The sequence below is a fragment of the Schistocerca americana genome, chromosome 3, assembly GCF_021461395.2.
Source record: "Schistocerca americana isolate TAMUIC-IGC-003095 chromosome 3, iqSchAmer2.1, whole genome shotgun sequence".
NCBI classification, from domain to species: Eukaryota; Metazoa; Arthropoda; class Insecta; order Orthoptera; family Acrididae; genus Schistocerca; species Schistocerca americana.
In genome coordinates, this window is record NC_060121.1 from 656,296,589 (window position 1) to 656,323,702 (window position 27,114).

Here is a 27,114-nt window from a genome sequence, read left to right on the forward strand (position 1 = left end):
CTGTGTGTGTCAGTGGATAAGAATCGATCACAGGTTGTTCATTGACTGTATACTTAAAGTCAACACAGAGGCGAATGAGAGATCAATGTTTGGGAAGCAAAATCAGTGGATTTGCCCACAGACTTTTGTTGTATAGGTGCAATAGCTCCTCTATCTTGCAGTTCTATAAGTTCCGCAGCGACTTTGTGCCGTAATGCAATGGGAACAGTTCTGGCTCTGTAAAATTTCGACTAAGCATTGTCTTTCATAGTAGTATGTGCAACAACATTATTAGGCTTGCCTACACCTTCAGACAAAGTTCAGAGAATTCTTTCAGCAACCGAGTTACACTGTCGTTTGCATTGAATGCATTTACTGACAACCCATTGTCATGAATGTTAAAAGCCAAACAAATCAAAAAAATCAAGGCCAAATCTGTTCTCACAACCGCATGATTGTAGCACAGTGGAAGTTACAAGTCACATAGGTGAGCGGTACACGGCAGGTAAGGTACAGTTTCCGAGAACGGTAATTTCTTGTGCATTATAAGCTGTCAGATGTGTGCTAGATTTAGACAGGTGAGGGGAGCCTAAAAGTGCGTATGTGTTACGATTTAGCAATGTAACAGCGGCACCCGTATCCTACTGAAATTTCACGCGTTTTCCACTAACGTGCAAATGTAGAAAAAGTTTGTTGCACTGGCGTAGGACTGAGGAAATTGTCTTTTTGCTAGTTTTGCTAATGCCTGCAGCAGCCTTTGAATATACTGCATTAATAACATTAGCCTTGTGACAAGAATGATGTGAGTTCAGTGGGCAAAATTCTTATGGTTGTTCCGTTGCAAACACACGGATTGTTCATGTTCTTTCTTGCCACAGGTGTAACACTGTGCCTGTTGGAACGGGCAGTCGTGTCGTTTGTGCCATGCCAAGGGTCATGCTAAAGGCAATGCCAAGGGCATGACTTAATTCTATTCGCCTGTTTAGAGAGTTGTTTACGTGGTTTGGAGAACTGGTTATGTGGCGTGGCGCATGCAAGCTGTTGCTGCCTAATGCGCCAGTCACGAACAAGGGGCGACTCGACCCGACAAATTTGTGGCTGCTGAAATTTATGAGCTGACATGGCGCCTCAATCGTAGTGATCTAGTATTTGTCCTACATGCTGGAATGATGGATCGGACTGTTTCAATATCTGTTCTCTAAGTCCTACGTCAGTTACACTGTACACGATCGCATCACACATCATAACATCTGAATATATGGCACCACAAGCACATTTGAATTTCCATTTCCTCGTCATACCCTAAAATTCTGTTACCTACTCGCGATGAGTTTTTTCTGACCATTTCTTGCAATTAAAGTATTGGTACCTAGTTCGCAGCACATTTACTTGTTGGTCTTAGTAATTAGTTAGCGAATCTACAACCTGTTCATAGGAAAGTTCCCTCGGAGTGGTTTTAGGGAAGAGTTTGTGAAGGAGATGGAACACTGCACCTCCTACCGTAGACAAAAAGTAACGGACCCTAATAGTACCTCGTACGTTATGAGCAATCACGTGGGCTTCAAACTATTGCCACCGCTCGAGCCACTTCTCTTGTTGTTAAACTGGCGAAAAGGCGGTATGGCTCTCGGAGTCCCTGTAGGTGTAGTTTGTTCTGCCGAGCTTGCAGCGTTGGCCAGTAGCTGCTGCACCTTGTTTGGTAGGGTTCACATTTCTTGGCTGTGAAACTGAAACATCTGTGTTAGCTCTGTTGCATGTTTCGCTTGCAGCTGAGACGCCTGAGCAAGGGGTGGGAGAGGTGGGGTGGGCATGTTGGAAGAGACAAATGCAATAAACGGACAAGTCAGGCAATAAAAATAACTATGCAAGCAAAGAGAATTACTGCAACGCCCACCTGAAAACCCTGAGTAGCAAAAACACTATAAAAGATACTGTTAAAGCAACTAAACATATTCCTGCAAAGAAAAGACATTTTAGAATGAAGGCGTCAGTTGATAGAAAAGGCCATGAGAAGGAAAACAGAGAATCTATGGTGGCTGTTGCTATGGAATCCGCTGGCCTCCTCATCGCCAATGTTGCATCCTGCCCACTCGTCAAATAGGGTGTGCCTATGAAACCTACTGTGTAGGATCGTTAGACAACAATTCAAGGAAACCGTAGTAATGAAGTTTATTACAAAAGGAAATGATTACAATATTTAACTTTGTCAAATAGAGATGCGTCAGGCAACGGCCTTGCCGCAGTGTATACACCGGTTCCCGTGAGATCATCGAAGTTAAGCGTTGTCGGGCATGGTCAGCACTTGGATGGGTGACCATACAGGCAGCCATGCGCTGTTGCCATTTTTCGGGGTGCACTCAGCTTCGTGATGCCTATGGAGGAGCTATTCGAACGAATAGCAAGGGCTTCATTCAAGAATACCATCATAACGACCGGGAGAGCGGTGTGGTGACCCCACGCCCCTCCTATCCTCATCCTCCACTGAGGATGACACGGCGGTCGGATAGTCCCGGTAGGCCACTCGTGACCTGAAGACGGAGAGAGATACAGATGTGTCGCAGGCAAATGGCGAACTGGAAAAATAAGAAACCTCTTCAGAATAAACAGTTGTACATAGTAGATGCGAAATGACTAGTCTTGATGCTATTCTCGAACTCGCTGCTGTAGCACTCGTAGAAATGGGCCGCAGCCAGTCGCCTTGGCGCTTATGTTCTCCTCGCCTAGAGGCACCTGCTGTCTCGTTGTCGTCCTAAAGAGGGGTCCGGTCAGCGTGCTGTTGGCTGACGTCTTCTCCACAACCCTCTCTTCTCTAATCTTCCCGCATGGCGTCCCGACGCTTGACTTCACACTGGAACAAACAGAAGACTGGAATAAATACATGCGCACGCAACGCCGGATACTCAGCTAGTAAACTCAATACAACAACATTAGTTAAGATCTAAAGAACACATAAACCGTATTCCAGAGGTAAGAATCACTACATTAATAAAACAGTGTAGTACCGAGAGGCCAAAAGCATTTAGGAAGACCTGTGAAGAGATAGTATGTGGCCCTCTAAAGTATCTCATAATTCTTAATGAATCTTATTTTATCCATGGGCCCTGCTGCCCTTTAAATAGTCCACTGATCTGTCTTCTGTCTCTCACATTTAAATTACATTTACAAGCTGTTCTCTTCTGTAATGTTGCTTCATATCCCTTGCACAGACAGGCTAAATACAGGTAGGCTATACATAACCTCCACGTTGCAGACTTTCATTCTATGTTTAGTAGTGGCATGTCATCCGAAAATACAGACGCTTCTCATTCCATCAAAGGTTTCTTTAACTTTTTTACATGTGCACTCTGTCTTGCTCATAGTCAAGCGTATTTCCTCGTTCCTGCTTCGCTATTTCTCACTGTCCGTAAATCACAAATTCTTGACAAATGTATTGAGTTTTGCTTGCATCATTTGCTACATTTTTAAATTTGGTCCTTTAATCATTTCGACTGAAAACTCGTGTCACACAAGGATGTCTATTGGAGCTTGAAGACTTCATTATTTTATGTCTCGAAGCTACCGATTCGTCCTATTGAGTTTTCCCTTTAAATTCTTAACAATCACGTTTTCTGCATACCTCGCTCCTACCTTCTTAATTTTCAAGCTTTCCTTGATTTCAAGATTTCGAGGGAGGTACCGATCTCTGCCGTAATTGGGTATTGAAATAATTCAATGGCGAAAGTTGAAAATTTGTAGCGGACTGAGACTCGAAACAGATTTCTCTCATTATGCGGTCACTTTAGCAACATTGGCTACCTCAGCACGCTTTCCGGCCTACCCCAATCTTACTTTATCACACACTACTAGGAACCGCTCCGGCATGGACGTTGGTTAGTAGTGTGAGTTAAGAATTTGTTTCAGCTTGAAAGGGTGCTCATATGCCAGGTAGCTGAAGCGGTTTAGGTGATCGCTCGCATGAAGTGACAAATAGGGATTCGGATACTATTATGGCACAAATCTTCGCCTTTCACCACTGAATTATTTCATTGTCCAACTGCGGTTGTCGTAGGTACCTCCCTCGCATACTGATACTTACGGCTACTGTATCGAAAACAGTGGTGTCAGTTCTATTGGAGGTGTCTGACAGAACAGGCCCGAGTCGTATACAATACTTCTAAAAACTCTTTTGTTTTGTAAATGTAACTCCGTCCCATGTATGGAGTGCGGGACCTCGGCTGGTCGATTTCCAATAATAAAATACCAACGGTGTAATAAATAACACACAAATAACGGCTATTCGTATTTTATTATTGGTGTTTTATCTAAACGAACTGTCTATAATCGTAAACGTATATACTGAGCAAAATTCTACCACGTGCCCACCAGTTTTATACCTCACCCTAGTCTATATCCTCCTACTCCTTCCTCTTTTCAGTATCAAAATCTAGTCTCCCATCGCAATCAAATTTTCTTTCTACTTTAATATCAGATTACTGTCTTCAAGCTCTTTATGTATTCTTTCTGCTTCTTCGTCATTTGTGAAGTTACTAGGTATTTAAGCTTGTACTAGTGTGGTGGACGTTCGCTTTGTGACTCTCTTGGCTACAAAAATGTTGTCACTATGTTGTTCGCAAGGGTGGCCGAGCGGTTCTAGGCGCTAAAGTCTGGAACAGCGCTATCACTACGGTCGCACGTTCGAATCCTGCCTCGGGCATGGATGTGTGTGAAGTCCTTAGGTTAGTTAGCTTTAAGTAGTTCTAAGTTCTAGGCGACTGATGACCTCAGAAGTTAGGTCCCATAGTGCTCAGAGCCATTTGAACCACTATGTTGTTCACGGTAGCTTACCAGCATTTATACTATTTAATTCTATCCGCTACTCATTACAATGTATGCTGAGAGTGTTGTGCAAGCTGATATTTAAACAGTTAAACTGTTAAACGGAGTGCGGTTAACGAAATAAATTAATACTGAACAAAATCAAAATTTATTTCTTTTCATTTATAACTTGATAACCCCCACGATTATAATGGTAAATTTAAGCCAAATAACTCGCCGAGGTACTAGAACGTATCAGATAGATTATATAATGGTAAGACAGAGATTCAGGAACCAGATTTGAAATTGTAAGACATTTCCAGGGGCAGATGTGGACTCTGATCACAATTTGTTGGTTATGAACTGAAGATCAAAACTGAAGAAACTTTAAAAAGGTGGGAATTTCAGGAGATGGGACCTGGATAAACTGACTGAACCAGAGGTTGTACAGAGTTTCAGGGAGAGCATACAGGAACAATTGACAGGAATGGGGGAAATAAATACAGTAGAAGAAGAATGGGCAGATCTGAGGGATGAAGTAGTGAGGGCAGCAGAGGATCAAGTAGATAAAAAGACGAGGGTTAGTAGAAATCCTTAGGTAACAGAAGAAATATTGAATTTAATTTATGAAAGGATAAAATACAAAAATGTAGTAAATGAAGCAGGCAAAAAGGAATACAAACGTCTCAAAAATTAGATCGACAGCAAGTGCAAAATGGCTAAGCAGGGATGGCTGGAGGACAAATGTGAGGATGTAGAGGCCTATATCAGTAGGGGTGAGACATATACTGCCTACAGGAAAATTAAAGAGACCTTTGGAGAAAAGAGAACCACTTGTATGAATATTAAGAGCTCAGATGGAAACACAGTTCTAAGCAAAGAAGGGAAAGCAGAAAGGTGGAAGGAGAATATACAGGGTCTATACAAGCGGGATATACTTGAGGACAAGATTATGGAAATGGAAGAGGATGTAGATGAAGATGAAATGGGAGAAACGATACTGCGTGAAGAGTTTGGCAGAGCCCTAAAAGACCTGAGTCGAAACAAGACCCCGGGAGTGGACAGCATTCCATTAGAACTACTGACGCCCTTGGCAGAACCAGTCCTGACAAAACTCTACCATCTGCTGAGCAAGACGATGAGAGAGGCGAAATACCCTCAGACTTCAAGAAGAATGTAATTAATCCAATCCCAAAGAAAGCAGGTGTTGACACATGTGAAAATTACAGAACTATCAGTTTAACAAGTCACAGCCTCAAAATACTAACAAGTATTCTTTACAGACGAATGGAATAACTGGTAGAAGCCGACCTCGGGGAAGATCAGACTGGATTCCGTAGAAATATTGGAACACGTGAGGTAATACTGACCCAACGACTTATCTTAGAAGCTAGATTAAGGAAGTCAAACCTACTTTTCTAGCATTTGTAGACTTAGAGAAAGCTTTTGACAACGTTGACTGAAATACTCTCTTACAAATTGTAAAGGTGGCAGGGGTAAAACACAGGAAACGAAAGGCTATTTACTATTTGCACAGAAACCAGATGGCAGTAATAAGAGTCGAGGGGCATGAAAGGGAAGCAGTGGTTGGGAAGGGAGGGAGACAGGGTTGTAGCCTTTCCCCGATGTTATTCAATCTGTATATTGAGGAAGCAGTAACGGAAACAAGTAAAATTCGGAGTAGGTATTAAAACCCATAGAGGAGAAATAGAAACCTTGAGGTTCGCCGATGACATTGTAATTCTATCAGAGACAGCAAAGGACAGAGTTCACTCATGTAAAGGTCATGAAGATAAGTCAGTCTCTCATGGTTCTCATAACGGTTCTCATTTTTGAGAGTTTTACATTGACAAAATATTTTCAGAAAACTGAAGTTTCCAAACAGTTTCAATTTCTGGATTTTTTCCAAAAATTCTACCCAGTGTTCAAAGTCCAGGGAATTGGACGATTACGTTATGGCACCTTGTCGATACATTCAATGGAGGTAGTTTTTCCACCACTTGAAATAAGCAGTTTCTCCGTAAAAATATGTATAAGAATCATCATTTCTGCTAAACCTCACAATATTTTCATCATCGCTACCACTATCGATACCACCAGTAGGTCTACATGCCAACCCTGGCAAGTTATCTAACCTTTCCTCAGAATCTGAACGACAACTGCTTTCCGTTTCGTAAGTTCCTTCCACGTCACTATTATTGTCTAGATACTCAGCAAGCCAAGCCTGAAAACGAACCTCAGAATAAAAGTAATTTCCTCTTAGAATGCTCGATGTAGACGGTATTTCTGCCGCCATATCTGTAATGATAAACTTAGAGCTAAGTTCCCTAATTGCACGATTTTGTAGCTATAAATTTTTTGGGTGTTTAAATATACGGAAAACAAATTATCTAAGGAAATATTAGAATTTAAATACATAGAAAACAAATTATCTGAGCAAATGTTACGTAGCTGCTATGCTGCGGTCTCACAGACCGTTCCACACAGCAATGAGGGAACTAACAATGGTAGTGCCGCGCGGAGTGGCCGTGCGGTTTGAGGCGGCATGTCAGGGAGTGCCTGGCTCCTCCTGCCGCAGATTCGAGTCCTCCCTCGTGTAAGGGTGCGTGTGTTGATTTTCGTATAAGTTAGTTTAAGTACTGTGTAAGTCTAGGGACCGATGACCTCAGCAGTTTGGTCCCTTACGGTAAAAAAAGTAGAAACGAAACCTCTTCACTGCAGGGCCTCCACATTCAAACTGAAGGGTAGAGGTTGTAGCTCGAATACTTCAACAATGGAAAGTGATAAGAAAATTGGCAGGTCTATGAGACCATTGCATTTTAGTTATGGGTTGGGGTTGTTTTGGGGGAAGAGAGCTGTCAGTGTGGTCACCGGTCTCATCGGATTGGGGAAGTAAAGGGAAGGAAGTCCGCAGAACCCTTTCAAAGGAACCATCCCGGCATTTCACTGGAGCCATTTAGGGAAACCACGGAAAACCTAAATAAGGATGGCCGGACGCGGGAATTAACCTCCCGAATGCGAGTCCAGTGTGCTAGCTACTGCGCCACGTAGCTCGGTCAGTTAAGGGTTAAAGTACCTCAGTAGTAATATGTATTCACCATCTGGAGCGAATTTTTATAGATAAATCCTTTTGGAGCAAAGAAAATAGTGATCAGTGTCTTGCTGCATGCGCATTTTTTTCGGTCTCTGAGATACTTAACATTTACACTCCAAGCTTGCGCCTTTGTAGGAGGTTCATACACAAATTACCGTGGTTCATTACCTGTTACGATGATACACATGCAGGATGGGCCTCTAACGGCCGATCTTTACGTGTATCTACAGTGTTGATCTCAATACTGCAACCAGAATTTTTACTCACTTACCAAGTGATAAAAATTTTCTGACAGGCAGCAAAATTAAATTGGAAATCAAGTTAAGATAATTTGTCCCTGACAACTGGTTAACAGGAGGACGGTGGGAATTACTGACAACTCTTAATCTTTTTTTCTTTTTGTAAAATAAAAGGAAAATAGATATATCAGAATTCTACCGTATGTAGATATTAGTTTGCAGTTTGAATGTAAGACTCAGCATTACTATCTATCGTGCAAAATGATCCGTCGAACATGTAACCAACTACTCAACTAACTGATACTGTTTTTGATTGTAAGTGCTTGAATCGGACAAAAAGCGACAACACGTCTTCTTTTTGCGCAAATTTTCTGTTAGAATGAGTTTCAAAGTTATTTTAGGAATTCCAATGAGCTCCTCAATTAAGCTGGTAGGTGCGCAACGATTATTTTGAAGAACTTCAGCCATTATTTATATTTTTTCTTGATTCTACCGATGGTACTCCTGATCGCGGTTCATCTTCTGTGTTCTCATTACTATAATGACATCTTGCATAACCCTTACAAACGTTTTTATCACACACTAATTAACTAATAAAACAGTTTGTGCCATTTAAGAAGTGTGTGTTTCACTTTTACCGGAGTTGAATCAAAAGCTAATGGTTGCACGTTGCTTCATTGCTCCTGTTATAACCGAAGTTCAGAACATACTGGAAAAAAACGAGGTCAACAATTCCTAATGATATATAGAGAGAAATAAATGGTTAATTTTGGGTTTAGTATTTCAGTGTGAAATTGTCATCGTCCTCATCACATGCAGCGCACAGTTCCTGAGCGCAGCATTTATAGCTCCGACATCTTATCCACCCAGTCTTTGCCTGCAATTTCTGAATCTGTTGAAACGATGTGGTATTTTGTTGTGCTCTGCCAACTGGAATGCTAATCTCCGCAGCTCATTCGCTGTAATTCCATAAAATTGCTAATCTATTTCTAAAACGTGATTAAGAATTTCTTCATTGAACACTGGCTTTAAGCTGCTTATAACCTTTTTACAGCCAACTACACTTCAGTCTTTCCCTAGAACTCGTGGAATTGTTTTGGTGCTGCTGAAAAAGACATGTTATCAATCTTTCCTGCTTCAATTATGTTTAGCATCGCAACAGGGTCCCATGTTTGTTGCTCTTTTTTCTGGATGTATCTTCTTGGGACCTTGAAGCTTTTGCAAACGCACGCAGAAGAACAGAATAGTGGATATTTGTTTTGTGTGTGAAACGATTTCTAATGTTTTAATTTCATTTGTCACACTAAGCATAAAATATGGAATCAGCTACTTCTCGTTGGGACAAACAGATTGAAAATGAATTGTCGGGGATAGTGGCCATCTGTTAGGAAAAGTCCACCTTAGCACTTTTCCCGACGTGCTGGCTGGCAAGTTTTCCCGAACTCAAGCCCTGTCTGTAACAGTGGCTCACACGCGAAGCTTTACAGCCGAAGGAAACAAAAGTGATTTATATTTTTAAACCAAAAGGCATTGCATGAACCGTGATATCGCAAAAATCTATTACTCAGCATAAAAGTGAAGCTAGTGGAGTCATATGAGTGAGTTACCTAACATCAAACAATCGAAAAATCAAAATGTTTCCACAGAAATATGACGGAGAAAGCTTTCTTTGTATGTGTCACTGACAACACAAATGGTGTCGATCACAGCTAATTTTGCCGCTTCTCGGTAGGAAGCAGCACATGTTCAAGACATCAAATAAGCAGTGACCACTTTTCCCAACCTCGCTAGTTTATCCATCTTTACCCCATATTCTAAAATACGTAGTTTCACTGGTTGGCAATGCCTGCAACCTACGCAAAAACTAAGGACGCAGATAAAACCTATAATACTGTGCTCAGTGAGAACAAACATAACTTGAGTTCGATCTCCAAAAGTTAGGTAAAGCGTAAATAACGCAAATGTACCGTAAGAAAAAGTGCAGAAAGGAAAACCAAGTAAATACGCGACATGAACCTCTGCTAACAAAGAGGGAAGAAACAGTTGTTTGGAGAATATGTAAACAACAAGCAAAAATATCGTAAGTGAAGTGCACACTGACTTCATAAGCAAAAATGCTGTTTTCAACCTAAAACAACAAAAGATGTACATAATATGTATCCAATTTGCAGACTACCCTCAGAACATACTCTATAAATAAAAGTGTAACGTGTCTGGTGTACAACTCTCTTTCACGAGACAGCAGTAAACTTAAGACGTTGTTGTGGTCTTCAATCCAGTCCAGAGCCTGGTTTGATGCAGCTCTGCATGCTATTCTATCCTGTGCAAGCTTCTTCATCTCCCAGTGCGTACTGCTGCCTACATTCTTCTGAATCTGCTTAGTATATTCATCTCTTGGTCTCCCTCTATGATTTTTACCCTCCACGCTGCCCTCCAATACTAAATTTGGTGATCCCTTGATGCCTCAGAACCTGTCCTACGAACCGGTCCCTTCTTCTTGTCAACTTGGGCCACAAACTCCTCTTCTCCCCAATCTTATTCAATACCTCCTCATTACTTATGTGATCTACTTATGTAATCTTCAGCATTCTTCTGTAGCACCACATTCCGAAAGCTTCTATTCTCTTCTTGTCCAAACTATTTATCAGACATGTTTCACTTCCGTACATGGCTACACTCCATACAAATACTTTCAGAAACGACTTTCTGACGCTTAAATCTATACTCGACGTTGAAAAATTTCTCTTCTTCAGAAGCGCTTTCCTTGCCATTGCCAGTCTACATTTTATATTCTCTCTACCTCGAATATCATCAGATATTTAGCGCCCCACATAGCAAAACTCCTTTACTACTTTAAGTCTCATTTCCTAATGTAATTCCCTCAGCATCACCCGACCTAATTCGACAACATTCCATCATCCTCGTTTTGCTTTTGTTGATGTACTAACCAATAATATCTGATGATAAAGGTTCGATTAATATGAGCAGTCTGTGATGCCGGCGCTGTTACATTTAAAACAGAATGTCGCGGAAATACCAAATTAGTTAATGCAGGCATTCGTTCACAGATGGCATTAATGGTTTCGTGAATATAAAAATCGGTCACCTCCCCTGTGGGACGGACTGTGTCCGAGCTTCATGTTGCGGTTGTGATAGATCATTATCGGGCAAGTAACTGACCTCCCAGAACCGCGAGCCGGAATTCGTGCAATAGAGAGGATCGTGAAACCGCCGCCTGGATGCGCTGGCGCAGGTAGTGGATGAGCGCCTCGGCGCCGCTGGTGCGGCGGCCGCTCTCCCCAGGGAGCCCTCCGCCGCCGCCACCACTAAGAGGGGCCCGAGGCCGCCGCAGCGCGCGCTGACGCCACATCTCCGGGGATGCCGCCTCTCGCCAACACGGACTCCTCCCGGGCTCCTCACGCCGTCTCGCCTCTGCACACTGATCTCCGTCCCACATTGTCCAAATTTCGTGTCAGGTCTCTCACGGCAAACTTAATTGAAAACATGACGACCCAGTGTACCGCGACAAATTGTAGCTATAATGAGAACACGTCATTGTGTTACATGATTGCAAGCAAAATTGATTTCGACATTTGTTATAGGTGACCCTCCAGCATTCATTTATTGTGACGCTTAATTAATCAGTATGGTGAGGATTCAATCTTAACTAAATCGTCATACTTCCGATGAGATTTGTTCACGCAAATTTTCTGGTGGACCTGACAATGCCATTTAACAAACTTCGAAATCAGTTGCATTTGAATCTTTACCTGGCTGACAAGTTGCGTTTCACAGTAACTGCATGCTCAATCTGAGGACGATCTGCAACAAAAATTGAAACTGCAAGAATTTCAATCTTTTCTATTTTACGAGCTACTCTCCGCAGCAATTAAATTTCTACTCTGAGAATGACTTGTAACAAATGTAGAAATCTATTAAGACATAATCTTTGCACGAATGTCGAGTTTCGCTTCACAGTAATTATATGTTGAAAGTGAGGATGGGCTGTAAGAATGATCTAAATTGGTTAAAACGTACGTTCGCCCTGCTGAGGAATTACGTGTCACAGTAATTGGATGCTGCATCAGAGGATTGCATCTAAAAAGATGTAAATCGATTACAACTAAACCTTCACCCCACTGACAAAATTCTCTTTGCAGTAGATCCAAGTCGGTTCAATCCTAATGTCTGAGCCAGTGACGAGTTGAGCTACACTGTAATCACATGCTGAATCTGGGCGTGACAAAGATCGAAACTGAATGTTCGCCTGTTCAAACCGTTTAAAACTGAATGTTACCCTAAATGACGAACTATGCTTCGCTGTAAATAGATGTCTAATTGCGATTGACTTGTAACAATGACTGAAGTCGGTTAAATTGGTTTTTCTCTCTGCTGTTTGTTAATTCCTTAAGAATTAACTTATCAAGCGTCCTTTCCTTTAGTTTGCACCGTGAAGATACACCTCCCCCCCCCCAATTCATATTAGTTACTAGCTCAAGGAAACCGACCGAGGTGAAGCAGTTGGTAGCTCTCAGCAGTTGCATTCGGGAGGACAAGGTTTCTAACGCGAGCCCAGCCATCCAAATTTAGATTATCCGTGGTTCTTCTAAAGCCGGCCAGTGTGACCGAGCGGTTCTAGGCGCGTCAGTCTGGAACTACGCGACCGCTACAGTCGCATGTTCGATTCCTGTCTCGGGCATGGACGCTTGCGATGTCCTTAGGTTAGTTAGGTGTAAGTAGTTCTAAGTTCTAGGGGACTGATGACCTCAGATGTTAAGTCCCATGGTGCTCAGAGACACTTGGTCCTTCTAAATCACTCCAGGAAAATTGCAGGAAGGTTCTTTTGAAAAGCCACGGCCGGTTTTCTTCCTTATCCGTGTCACAATCTGAACTTGTGCTCGGTCTCTAATGGCGGGACGTTAAACCCAATCTACCTTCTTTCCTTAAATCGCGGGACGTTAAACCCAATCTACCTTCTTTCCTTAAATCAAGAAATGTGTTGTGGCACATTTCAGAACCTTCCGTCTAATTTTTACTGTAAAAAATTACTGTCCTCTCTTAACTTACCAACACACTGTGATATTTGCCATGAAGTGCATGAAGCAAAATGTTGAACTTTTGCAGAAACTAGGTGTTAGTTACAATTGTTGTGCTTGAAAGTGAATCAGTTATGGAGAAAGGAGTGAGGGAGATTTGCAGTACCCCTCATATTATCCTTTGTGTATAATGAGCAATAATAAGAGAAAACAAGGAGTAATTTGGAAATCGATTAAAGTTCAGAGACAAGAACTAGAAACTTAAGGCTCTCTCATGGCACTATCATTCTGTCAGAGGTGGTATAGGACATGGAAGCAACTCAACACAGTGGACAACACTACAAAATGATATAACTGAACTTCAGAAAAGTAAAAAAAAAGTGATGCAATGATATAGATTTAAGGCAGGCGATGCTGAGAGAATTTGATTAGTAACTGAGATAAGGAAGTAGCAGTTGAGTTTCGTTGTTTGGACACAATAATTGCTGATGGTACCCAATTAGAAAGAATATAGAATGCAAAGTGGCAAGAGCAAGAAAAATATTTCTGGAAAAGACGAAGTTGATAACATCTAGTGGATCAAATGCAACAAAACTTAACGTTTAAATAATAGTGTCATGGGACAAGACTATATAGCTACCATTGAGATTACATGTGCCATAAGATTTGGATGCAGAATGGGGAAGAGGTTCCAACAACCCTACCACAACAGAGGTCAAAAATTAATTATGATTGTACTGTTGCTTACGCTGCTAAATATTGCATTTTCGGGCAACAACAAAGTTATATTATGTGGCAGGTGTCATTAGAGCACAGTTAATAAAGTCATTTCTTGAAATAGTGGATATATGTACTAGGTACTTATCTACCGTGTTTCCCACGCTGGTCTCGTTGTGAACTCATGGCTCAATCGTCGAAAATCTAGGTAGTGATGATTCCATGCTCGGATGCAAAGAGGCCTAGGTGTTATTCTGCAATATTCAAAAGTTTTATAGATTCTGTTTCATAAACCATTCTTGAAGATAAAACTTTTGCAAGTTAGGACAATGGTGATGTAAAAAAGTAATTAGTGCTCCGAATTTAAGTTACACTTCTCTTTTTTTTTAACTTTTGTTGCAATATCACGTAATTCGTTCCAAAACATCACTTCACAATATAAAACATACTTGAAAATATCTTCCTAACTGGTAAAGTTCACATTTCATAAACTGTCTACAATTTGCGTCATTTTAACATGACGACCATTGCTTGACTCTCTAATAACCGCTTACGCGCCCAAAAATCAGAGTAACAAGTACGTCAATAATCATAGTGACAAAAGAAAAAATACACATAAGAATAATTTCATTGCAATATATACATATCGATGTATCGAAGTACTTCTACATTCATAAAATCAGATCTGAATGTTGTCACAGAAATACGTTAACTATTTTACAGAAACATAGTAGAAGATTGCTGGTATCGAGAGGTTGAGGTGAGGTGCCGTAATGGTCAAGTAATTCAAGTACCATTACAACGTGATGTATATACAGAGAGGCGGTGGGAGGAGATGAAATGTGGAAAATGGAGTAGGAGATGGACAGAAAGACGGGCAAGGACGAGATGGAATTAAAGAAGGACAGAATCCGACGATAATAGGAAGTGTAGAGAGACAGGGATGAAGACTAGATGTATGTAGAGGGAGGAGGGACTTGAAGGTGGACTGAGAGAGGTTGGAGGAATGATTGATAGTGAGATGGACACAGGCAAGGGAAAGAAGTTCATTGGTTGAGAGAGGGGGCGAAAAAGAGTTGGACAATTAACTGGGGCAAAGGGGTTTGAGGAGAGAGGGAAGAGGGGGAAACGCACAGAGAGAGAGAGACAGAGAGAGAGAGACAGAGAGAGAGAGAGAGAGAGAGAGAGAGAGAGAGAGAGAGAGAGAGGGAGATGAAGAGAGAACTGGGGAAGGAGGAGATTTAAGGAGATATTGGAACTAAGGGAGATTTATTATGCATGTGGAATAGTTACATGGATTGTGGGCTGGTTGATCAATGTATGAGTGGGGGGGGGGGATGTTTGTGTGATATAAGAGAGAGAGGTTGTGAGTAGGCTGGTAGAAATGTAGGTAGGTGGAAGAGGGGCAGGCTTGATGAGGCAGTGGATGTGCATTAGTCTGGAAGGAGGAAAGTGGAGGAGATCAGGGCAGGTGGTGGAAGAACTGGGTTAGCTGGTGGATGAGATTTAGATTTTGATGATGTAACTGGGAGAGTTACAGGGTGTAAGGAGGTATCTGGGAAAGTTACAGGGTGTGATGGGGTAGGTGGTAGCAGTGTGAGTGACAGGCAGAAGTATTATTTAGTGGTGAAGCAGATGGAACAGGGGACAGAGAAAGAGAAGTGTGAGGGTAGATTTCCGGAAAGATTTAAATATTCCTTGAATATTTTCATGAAACGATTTGAGTAAGATCGGTATATACATAACACATTTGTCAAAGTGTATTGAAACCAAAGATAATGTCACATGACTGAGTACCACAGAAGCTTTCACCAGCCTCCTTGCAGTCATATGGCTGAAAACAGTTGACGTTTAGACCATTATGTGTGCAATATATGTGACACATATCTACATGTCTCCCCACGAACCATGGACCTTGCAGTAGGTGGGGAGGCTTGCGTGCCTCAGTGATACAGATAGCCGTACCATAGGTGCAACTACAACAGTGGGGTATCTGTTGAGAGGCAAGACAAACTTGTGGTTCCTGAAGAGGGGCAGCAGCCTTTTCAGTAGTGGCAGGGGCAACAGTCTGGATGATTGACTGATCTGGCCCTGTAACACTAACCAAAACGGCCTTGCTGTTTTGGTATTGCGAATGGCTGAAAGCAAGGCGAAGCAACAGCCGTAATTCTTCCCGAGGGCACGCAGCTTTACAGTATGATTAAATGATGATGGTGTCCTCTTGGGTTAAATATTCCGGAGGTAAAATAGCCTCCAATTCGGATCTCCGAGCGGGGACTACGTAGAGGACATCGTTATCAGGAGAAAGAAAACTGGAATTCTATGGATCGGAGCGTGGAATGTCAGATCCCTTAATCGGGCAGGTAGCTTAGAAAATTTAAAAAGGGAAACGGATAGGTTAAAGTTAGATATAATGGGAATTAGTGAAGTTCGGTGTCAGGAGGAGCAAGACTTTTGTTCAGGTGAATACAGGGTTACAAATCAAATAGGGGTAATGGATGAGTAGGTTTAATAAGGAATAAAAAAGTAGGAAAGCGGGTAAGCTACCACAAAAGGCATAGTGAACGTATTACTGTGGCCACGATAGACACAAAGCCCACGCCTACTACAGTAGTACAAGTTTATATGCCAACTAGCTCTGGAGATGACGAAGAAATTGATGAAATGCGTGATGAGATAAAAGAAATTATTCAGGTAGTGAAGGGAGATGAAAATTTAATAGTCATGGGTGACTGGAATTCGACAGTAGGAAAAGGAAGAGAAGGAAACGTAGTAGGTGAATATGGATTGGGGCTAAGAAATGAAAGAGGAAGGCGACTGGTAGAATTTTGCACAGAACATAACTTAATCATAGCTAACACTTGGTTCAAAAATCATGAAAAAAGGTCGCATTCATGGAAGAACCCTGGAGATACTAAAAGGTTTCAGATAGATTATATAATGGTAAGACAGAGATTTAAGAACCATATTTTAAATTGTAAGACATATCCAGGGGCAGATGTGGACTCTGACCACAATCTACTGGTCACGAACTGTAGATTAAAACTGAAGGAATTGCAAAAGGTGGGAATTTAAGGAAATGGGACCTGGATAAACTGAAGGAACCAGAGGTTGTACAGAGTTTCAGGGAGAGCATAAGGGAACAAATGACAGCAAAGGGGGAAATAAATACAGTAGAAGAAGAATGGGTGGCTTTGAGGAATGAAATAGTGAAGGCAGCAGAGGATCACGTAGGTATAAAGACGAGGGCTAGTAGAAATCCTTGGGTACCAGAAGAGATACTGGACTTAATTGATGAAAGGAGAAAATACAAAAACGCAGGAAGTGAAGCAGGCAAAAAGGAATACAAGCGTCTCAAAAATGAAATCGACAGGAAGTGCAAAATGGCTAAGCAGTGATGGCTAGAGGACAAATGCAAGGATGTGGAGGCGTATCTCATGAGGGGTACGATAGATACTGCCTACAGGATAATTAAAGAGACCTTTGGAGAAAAGAGAACCACTTGCATGAATATCAAGAGCTCAGATGGAAACCCAGTTCTAAGCAAAGTAGGGAAAGCAGAAAGGGGGAAGGAGTGGGTCTATACAGGAGCGATGTTCTTGAGGACAATATTGTGGAAATGGAAGAGGCGGTAGATGAAGATGAAATGGGAGATATGATACGGCATGAAGAGTTTGACAGGGCACTGAAAGACCTAAGTCGAAACAAGGCCCCGAGAGGAGGCAACATTGCATTAGAACTACTGACGGCCATGGCAGAGACAGTCCTGACAATACTCTACCATCGGGTGAGCCAGTTGTATGAGACAGGCGAAGTACCCTCAGACCTGAATAAGAATATAATAATTCCAATCCCAAAGAAATCAGGTGTTGACACATGTGAAAATTACAGAACTATCAGTTTAATGAGTCACAGTTGCAAAATACTAACGCGATTTCTATACAGTCGAATGGAAAAACTGGTAGTAGCCGACCTCGGGGAAGATCAGTTTGGATTCTGTAGAAACACGTGAGGCAATACTGACCCTACGACTTATCTTAGAAGAAAGATTAAGGAAAGGTAAACCTACGTTTCTAACATTTGTAGACTTGCAGAAAGCTTTTGATAATGTAGACTGGAATACCCTCTTTCAAATTCTAATGTTGGCAGGGGTAAAATACAGGGAGCGAAAGGCTATTTACAATTTGTACATTTGTACAGAACGCAGATAGCAGTTATAAGAGTCAAGGGGCATGAAAGGGAAGCAGTGGTTGGGAAGGGAGTGAGACAGGGTTATAGCCTCTCCCCGATGTCATTCAATCTGTATATTGAGCAAGCAGTAAAGGACACGAAAGAAAAATTCGGAATAGGTATTAAAATCCATGGAGAAGAAATAAAAACTTTGAGGTTCACCGATGATATTGAAATTCTGTCAGAGACAGCAAAGGACTAGGAAGTGCAGCTGAACGGAAAGGACAGTGTTTTGAAAGGCGGGTATAAGATGAACATCTACAAAAGCAAACGAGGATAATGGAATGTAGTCGAATTAAAACGGGTGATGCTGTGGGAATTAGATTAGGAAATGAGACACTTAGAGTAGTACAGGAGTTTTGCTACTTGGGGAGCAAAATAACTGATGATGGTCGAAGTAGAGAGGATATAAATGGTAGGCTGGGAATGGCAAGGAAAGCGTTTCTGAAGAAGAGAAATTTGTTAACATCAAGTATAGATTGAAGTGTCAGGAAGTCGTTTCTGAAAGTATTTGTACGGAATGTAGCCATGTATGGAAGTGAAACATGGACGACAAATAGTTTAGACAAGAAGAGAATAGAAGCTTTCGAAATGTGGTGCTACAGAAGAATGCTGAAGATTAGATGGGTAGATCACATAACTAATGAAGTGGTTTTGAATGGAATTGGGGAGAAAAGTTGTTTGTGGCACAACTTGACAAGAAGAAGGGATCGGTTGGTATGACGTGTTCTGAGGCATCAAGGGATCACCAATTTAGTACTGGAGGGCAGCGTGGCGGGTAAATGTCGTAGAGGGAGGCCATGAGATGAATACACTAAGCAGATTCAAAAGTATGTAGGCAGCAGTAGGTACTGGGAGATGAAGAGGCTTCCACAGGATAGAGTAGCATGGAGAGCTGCATCAATCCATTCTCAGGACTGAAGACCACAACAACCACAAACATATTTACATGGGTGTTGCGATGGGTAAATAGGTAAGAACATTTGAAAAATGATACACACGTCGCTGACAACAAATCGTACGACAGGTTCTTTCCATGAATAATAGAAAAGAGTGCTGTCAGAGGAACACCATAAGATTTCCCCCGCCTTTCCACACCCTCCACCTACACACTCACACACACACACACACACACACACACACACACACACACACACACACACACACCAAAATAACATGGGGTGATTGTTCCCCATGTAGTTGCCTCGAAAAATTAAAACGCAGCAAAGCCTACTTATACTTGAAGACAGTTTTATTATAGTATCGGTGCTCTATGGACAAAACAATTTACAAATGAACAAATTGAGCCGGCCGGTATGGCTGAGCGGTTCTAGGCGCTGCAGTCTGGAACCGCGGGACCGGTACGGTCGCAGATTTCAATCCTGCCTTGGGCATGGATGTATGTGATGTCCTTAGGTTACTTAGGTTTAAGTAGTTCTAGGTTCTATGGGACTGATGACCTCTGATATTAAGTCCCATAGTGCTCTGAGCCATGCGAACCATATTTGAACAATTTGAAATATCCAGAAACATACACTAACAAATTATTCTAGACATCACTGTAGGAAATACTCACAAGTACTGTATTTCCCCAAGCAACAGCCATGCCAACTTCTTTACAAAAAAAATTATCTTAGTTGTCGTGTACCCTTGTTTGAGTAGCTATGTTGATCACAGTAAGTAAGAAAATCAACAACATTTATCTACAGTCTCGAAAGGAAACAGATTAATACTTTGGAATGGAAGTTCATACGAGACAATTGGATACACAACAACGTTCCTTGCAAAATCTATGCGCGACCCCTTACTCCCACCAAGCACAGATCATACTAACATAATCGCACCTTTCGGACGTAGTGAAACGCGTGGTCATGGGACATCTTACCTCTTCGCTTATAGTTCGGTTATATTCCGTAGTTCCCGGGTCGTCCTAGACACAGGACACTTTTGCCTATATGCATTGACATGTGGAAACTGTGTAAGTTCGAATTTTGCATGATATAACTCAAAGAATTTCTTGGTCTCCTCATCGATATCATTGGATTTTCCTTCATGCGGAATAACATCATTTCTACAACTTCATATTCAATAGGACTTTATCGGCCATCATGCACCTTTAGATTCTTTCTGCCACTTTCTTCTTCATGCGAAGCATTACTACATCCTCTCTTTTTGTTGTTAACTTTGATATAACTGGAGAAACTTAATAATTTTGACCAACTGAAATGCGAACTTTCCTCCAGTCATCTACCCATAAGGAGATAAATTAATGGAAAGTTTTTTAACTTTGTTCAGCAATAGTCCGGATAAGTGCATGTAGTCCACGAAAGTTGCGTCTTGAACAGGTGTCAATTTCACCACAGGCTACCAATCTTTCAGAAGTACCTATGGGTAGGATTCCTGGCTGTGTGGTAAACGGATATTTTATTGTGTTTATTGAGTTTATTGTGAGTTTTTTCAGTTTTATTGTCAGAATATTGTTGGTTACCCTCCACATAGGTACATTTTTATAAATTTCAAAAAAATCGTTTACAGCTAAAAATAGGTACTTTATTCCACATCTAGCAGAAGGAAAGTGTACAGAACTATCCAAAAGAAACAACTCTCGTACACTGCAATGATTAATACTCTGCATTTCTTCTTGACACGATACCATGGCGTGTTTAACGCTTTGACACTTACCACACGCAGCCAGCCGCCTGCAGGCTCTTCATGGGACATTATATCACATACTCTGAATATCTCTACCAATTTTGTCCTCTGTTGGGACTTTAACTCACAATAAATGTAACTCCATTTCCTGGAGTATGGGACTACGACCGTTCAATGTTCAATAAAAACAATACCAATCGCCATTATATAGATTTATTTCTAGGCAACCAGTTTCGATGTTACGCTACGTCATCGTCAGGCCAAAACTGGGGAGGATATATAGCACAGTACTAATTACATATTCAAATACAGAGCATATTGACTAAAGGAATCTAGTGTTGCATATTACTTTACGTAATGAGAATTATACAGTGAATGCAGAGCAATAAATCACATTAAAATACAAAGAGTATTGCTTCAAAGCTGTAAGTGTTACATGTAAATTTACTTAATTAAAGGAACTTAGTCTTAATAAAACTCCACAATATACTGTAATATACACTATCACATTTAATTAATTATTCATACATACTGTAAAATCTTCAGTATCATCATAGACGTATTAATAAAACAGAAGTAACGTAACCACCAGTCCAGCATATGTACTATCTTCAAAACGTATGACTGTACGTGGCAGACGCTTGGTTGTCAAAAGGTAAAAGACGGCTAAGAGGAACCGACAAATCATATGTAAAATAGTACAATGATCATATTTCAGGTGAAGTAAAGAGAAACGGGGGGGGGGGGGGGGGGGTTAGCTATAAGGACTGGGACTATTTAATGTAAGTATATACAAAGGATGAACCAACAAAAGGCATTGAAATTACTGAACCACTACAGTTGTACTCAAAGGTTGTGGATAATATTCTACATGGAGGAAACACAGGAATACCCTACGATGACGACAGTAAGAGGTAAAAATCTAAATACGCAAGGTAAAAAGTATCTTTTCGTCTTTGCAAGAGATAGACCTTAGATACCACAACCTAAATTAGATATTACGTACTTTAAACATTTAACTTTTTGTAACTTTTTGAACCACCCTTTCCAACAAATTCGTTCCACTATACTACTGGGGAGTATCTATGGAATGCTGAAATCAACATTAGTCCCATTAGACGAAGTCGCGCAAATACCATTATTAGACTAAATCACTATGGATATTAAGTATCCAATAGTGCTCAGCCAAACCAGGACGCTGACTGTACCAAATAGATCACAGGGGAACCCAAGAGAAGAGGTCATCTGAAGCTCATCCACAAAATGTAAGTCAAACGCCAATGCACATTAGGTCCTATATAACGGCAATTGATATTGTTCTTATTGAAAATTTAACGCACGATGGATATAACATGTCAGAGCGTCTACGTGATAACAGGGAAAGCACAGCTTCCAGTGATTTGTGTGCTTATTTTGTCTCCTAAACAGAATATTTTTATGAATTTTATTCAATCTGCATAACTTCTCGTACTGCTAGAATTTTATCCTCAGGAGATTCAGTATATGATGCCCCTTCTGCAGCCTGCTGTAAAAGATTTCGTTTACCCTATCAACTCCATTTTATATACTACATGTAGCTCCTTGTCAATAACTTCCTTCCCACCATCGTCTCATTCCTCAATCTCCCGTCTATACAAAGCATCACCGACAGTATTCTCGCTTCGTTCAATACAGCGAAAACTGTCCTGTTTCACCTTCGCATCGTGTACAGCAGCCTTATTATTGTAACTGTTTAAAATCAGTTGTAGGTTGCACAATGCTTCGCCAGTATAGGGCGTTATCAGGATATGTTATAAAAGGAAAAGTTGCCTGCGAAAAAGCATCAGTCGAATAAGTGTTTCATGGTGTGGGTTCCTGTTGTCCTGTCCTAGTTCATGAACCACGGTCAACGTAAGAGTGGCCAAGTAACTGGCCCTGAAAGTCGGGATAGTAGTTACTTTGGAACAAGGCTGGGCATCTCGGACATATTCTGAGTCATGGTCACCTTTGTGCTCAGACGGCAAAGACTACCAAATCCACCGGTTAGTCCCTTAACCGTTTGGGGTAAAACTCTATGGGACCCGTCCAAGTAAGGCTAGCAACCTGCTTCCCTGGTACTTTAACTATGATGCTGGCAACAGTCAGAGCTAAATGCCTCGGATCTTTAGAGGTGACGGAATCCCACGTCTAATTGACAAACCAGGGACTCCTAAGATACGACTCGGCAAACGAATGGTAACGAGATGGGGAGCTATTAATATCAATGGGGGCTACTCTGCGAAGAAGGTAGAGCTGGCAGAGGCTGCAAGTAAGATGGAGTTGGACGTTTTAGCTGTTAGTGACATTCGGGTAAGGGGTGAGAAAGAAGAGGAAGTGGGAGAATACAAGGTCTACATGTCAGGAGTCAAAGTAGGAATGGCACAATGGAGTGTAGGGCTTAACATCAGGAAAGAAATGGAACCCAGCGTAGTTGCAATAAAGTATGTAAACGAACGACTGATGTGGATAGATTTGACAGTGTCTAGCAAGAAAATTAGGATTGTGTCAGTGTATTCGCATTGTGAAGGGACAGATCAATATAAGATGGATAGTTTTTATGACGCACTAAGTGGTGTAGTTGTTAGAGCAAAGGACAAGGACAGTGTTCTGCTCATGGGTGATTTTAATGCCAGGATTTGAAATCGAACAGAACGGTATGAAACGTTATGGGTAAATTTGGAGAGGATATGGAGGCCAACAGAAACGGGAGACAACTCTTGGATTTCTGTGCCAGTATGGGCTTAGTAATCACAAACTCCTCATTTAAAGGTAAGAACATTCACCGGTATACTTGGGAAGGCAGGGGAACCAGATCTGTCATTGACTGTATAATAACAGATCAGGAAATCAGGTAGGATGTGAGGGACACGCGTGTATTCAGGGGATTCTTTGATGACACTGATCACTATTTAATCTGCAGCGAAATTGGTATTCTGAGACCGAAAGTGCAGGAGTTCACGTCCATATGTAGGAGGATAAGAGTGGAGAAACTTCAGAACAAGGAAATCAGGCACAAGTACATAACAGTGATCTCAGAAAGGTACTAGGTAGTTGAATGTAGTCAATTACAGTCATTGGAAAAGGAATGGACAAGGTACAGGGACACAGTAATAGAAGTGGCTAAAGAATGTCTTGGAACAGTAGTGTGTAAAGGTAGGATGAAGCAAACAGCTTGGTGGAATGACACAGTCAAGGCAGCCTGTAAAAGGAAAAAGAAGGCGTATCAAAAATGGCTACATACTACAACTCAGGTAGATAGAGAAAGTTATGTTGAAGAAAGAAACAAAGCCAAACAGATAATTGCAGCAACCAATAAGAAGTCTTAGGAAGACTTTGGAAACAGGTTAGAAACTTTGTGTCAGGCTGCTGGAAAACCATTCTGGAGTGTAATTAGCAGTCTTCGAAAGGGAAGGAAGAAGGAAATGACAAGTATTTCGGACAGGTCAGGAAAACTGATGGTGAATACTGTTGATGCCTTGGGCAGATGGAGGGAATATTTTGAAGAGTTGCTCAATGTAGGTGAAAATACGACCAGTAATGTTTCAGATTTCGATGCACAATGGGATAATGATGGAAATAGGATACATTTGAGGAAGTGGAAAATATGGTCAATAGATTGCAGTGTAATAAAGCGGCTGGGGTGGATGATATTAAGTCGGAACTCATCAAATACAGTGGAATGTCAGGTCTTAAATGGCTACACAGGATAACTGAAATGGCGTGGGAGTCGGGACAGGTTCCATCAGACTGGACGAAAGCTGTAATCACACCAATGTTTAAACATGGAAACAGAAAAGATTGTAACAACTACAGAGGAATCTCTTTAATCAGGGTTGTTGATAAAATCTTCTCAGTTATTGTTGAAAGGAAATTGCGAGTATTAGTTGAGGACAAATTGGATGAAAATCAGTGTGGGTTTAGGCCTCTTAAAGGTTGTCAGAACCAGATCTTTAGCTTACGGCAAATAAAGCAGAAGTATTACGAGTGGAACAGGGAATTGTATCTATGCTTTATAGATCTAGGAAAGGCATATGACCGGGTTTCTAGGAAGAAGTTATTGTCTGTTCTACGAGATTATGGAATAGGAGCAAATTTTGCAAGCAATTAAGGTCTTTACATAGATAGTCAGGCAGCATTTAGAGTCGACGGTAAATTGAGTTCATGGTTCAGAGTAGTTTCAGGGGTAAGACAAGGCTGCAACCTGTTTCACTGTTGTTCATATCATTTATGAATCATATGTTGAAAACAATAGAGTGGCTGGGTTAGATTAAGAAATGTGAACACAAAATAAGCAGTCTCGCATGTGCGGATGACTTAGTTGTGAAGGCAGATTCGATTGAAAGTTTGCAAAGTAATATTTCACAGCTAGATCAGGAATGTAAGGACTATGGTATGAAGATTAGAATCTCCAAAACGGAAGTTATGTCAGTGGGAAAGAGATATAAACGGATTGAGTGCCAAATAGGAGGAACAAAGAACAGGTGGACGGTTTTAAGTACTTAGGATGCATTTTCTCACAGGATGGCAACATAGTGAAAGAACTGGAAGCCGGGTGTAGCAAAGCTAATGCAATGAGCGCTCAGCTACGATCTACTCTGTTCTGCAAGAAGGAAGTCAGTACCAAGACTAAGTTATCTGTGCACCGTTCAATCTTTCGACCAACTTTGTTGTATGGGAGCGAAAGCTGGGTGGATTCAGGTTACCTAATCAATAAAGTAGAGGTTACGGATATGAAAGTAGCTTGGATGATTGCAGATACTAGTAGATGGGAACAATGGCAGGAGGGTGTCCACAATGAGGAAATCAAAGAAAAACTGGGAATGAGCTCTATAGATGTAGGAGTCAGGGCGAACAGGCTTAGATGGTGGGGTCATGTTACACGCATGGGAGAAGCAAGGTTACCCAAGAGGTGCAGCAAAGCTAATGCAATGAGCGCTCAGCTACGATCTACTCTGTTCTGCAAGAAGGAAGTCAGTACCGAGACTAAGTTATCTGTGCACCGTTCAATCTTTCGACCAACTTTGTTGTATGGGAGCGAAAGCTGGGTGGATTCAGGTTACCTTATCAATAAAGTAGAGGATACGGATATGAAAGTAGCTTGGATGATTGCAGACACTGGTAGATGGGAACAATGGTAGGAGGGTGTTCACAATGAGGAAATCAAAGAAAAACTGGGAATGAACTCTATAGATGTAGCAGTCAGGGCGAACAGGCTTAGATGGTGGGGTCATGTTACACGCATGGGAGAAGCAAGGTTACCCAAGGGCTCATGGGTTCAGAAGTAGAGGGTAGGAGGAGCTACGGTATAGCAAGGAGAAGGTACCTGGATTCGGTTAAGAATGATTTGGAAGTAATAGGCTTAACATCAGGAGAGGCATCAATGTTAGCACTGAACAGGGGCTCATGGAGGAATTTTATGAGGGGGACTATGCTCCAAACTGAACGCTGAAAGACATAATCAGTCTTAAATGATGATGATGATGATGATGATGATGATGACCGAATAAGACGTATGAATAGCCACCTCTTGGAGCTAGTGACAGGCACAGCAGCGCAGAGGAAGACCTCGCGCGATACTGTAAACGTAGCCGGAGTCTCGTCCGTTTTCACGTACTGCATACATATGAAATACAGGTACTTAAGCAAAATATTGGGTGAGTAGTAATTACAGGCGCCAGGCGGCGCTGCTGCCGTATGTACCGTGTGATGACGGTGTAAAATTGAGGCACTAATGAACAAATTGAGAAAAAAGAAGGAAAATCATAGTAAGGCGTATGGGAATGTACAAAATTCTGGGAGTGCTAGATGGAAAACAATTTACAGAGATATAGAAAGACCTTAGGCTCAACTTCAAATGATGTAATAAAGTAAAATTTGCAGGGCAACAGAATGGAGATTAGACAACAAATTAAGGCTAAAAGATAACAATAAATAATACTGAAAAGAGAAAGTACAATAGCACACACATGAGAAGCGACCCAGGCCCTGATAAAATAAAGCTAAAAAGTAATATATTTTTTAACAATGGAAAACATATGTTCATAGAAAATCTGACTTTTTCCGGATAACTTATCGTTGAGTAATATATGCATCTTGGCGAGTTAATGTAACAATTTCGGTCTCTTCAGGAAATTGAACATCTTTCCTGTGGGAGCTTAGTGTAAGGCCTTCAAGTTTCCGACTGTAGTTCGCAGGTTGCCATTGAATTTAAGGTGCTCAGCGAAGGCAGGAGCATACTTAACCTGTCTCTTCTTAGTGAATACATGCTCCTGCAACCTGTTTTTATAGGTCTTCCCGTCTGGCCGATATAAACTGCTTGACATTCACAGCACTTCAGCATAGATACGCTCGAGGA

The 27,114-nt window shown here is 41.4% G+C and overlaps 1 pseudogene; it reads left to right on the plus strand.

The window, feature by feature from the left end:
- Nucleotides 1-2,203: 2,203 nt before the first annotated feature.
- On the plus strand, nt 2,204-2,321 carry LOC124607983 (annotated as a pseudogene).
- The last annotated feature ends 24,793 nt before the right edge of the window (nt 2,322-27,114 follow it).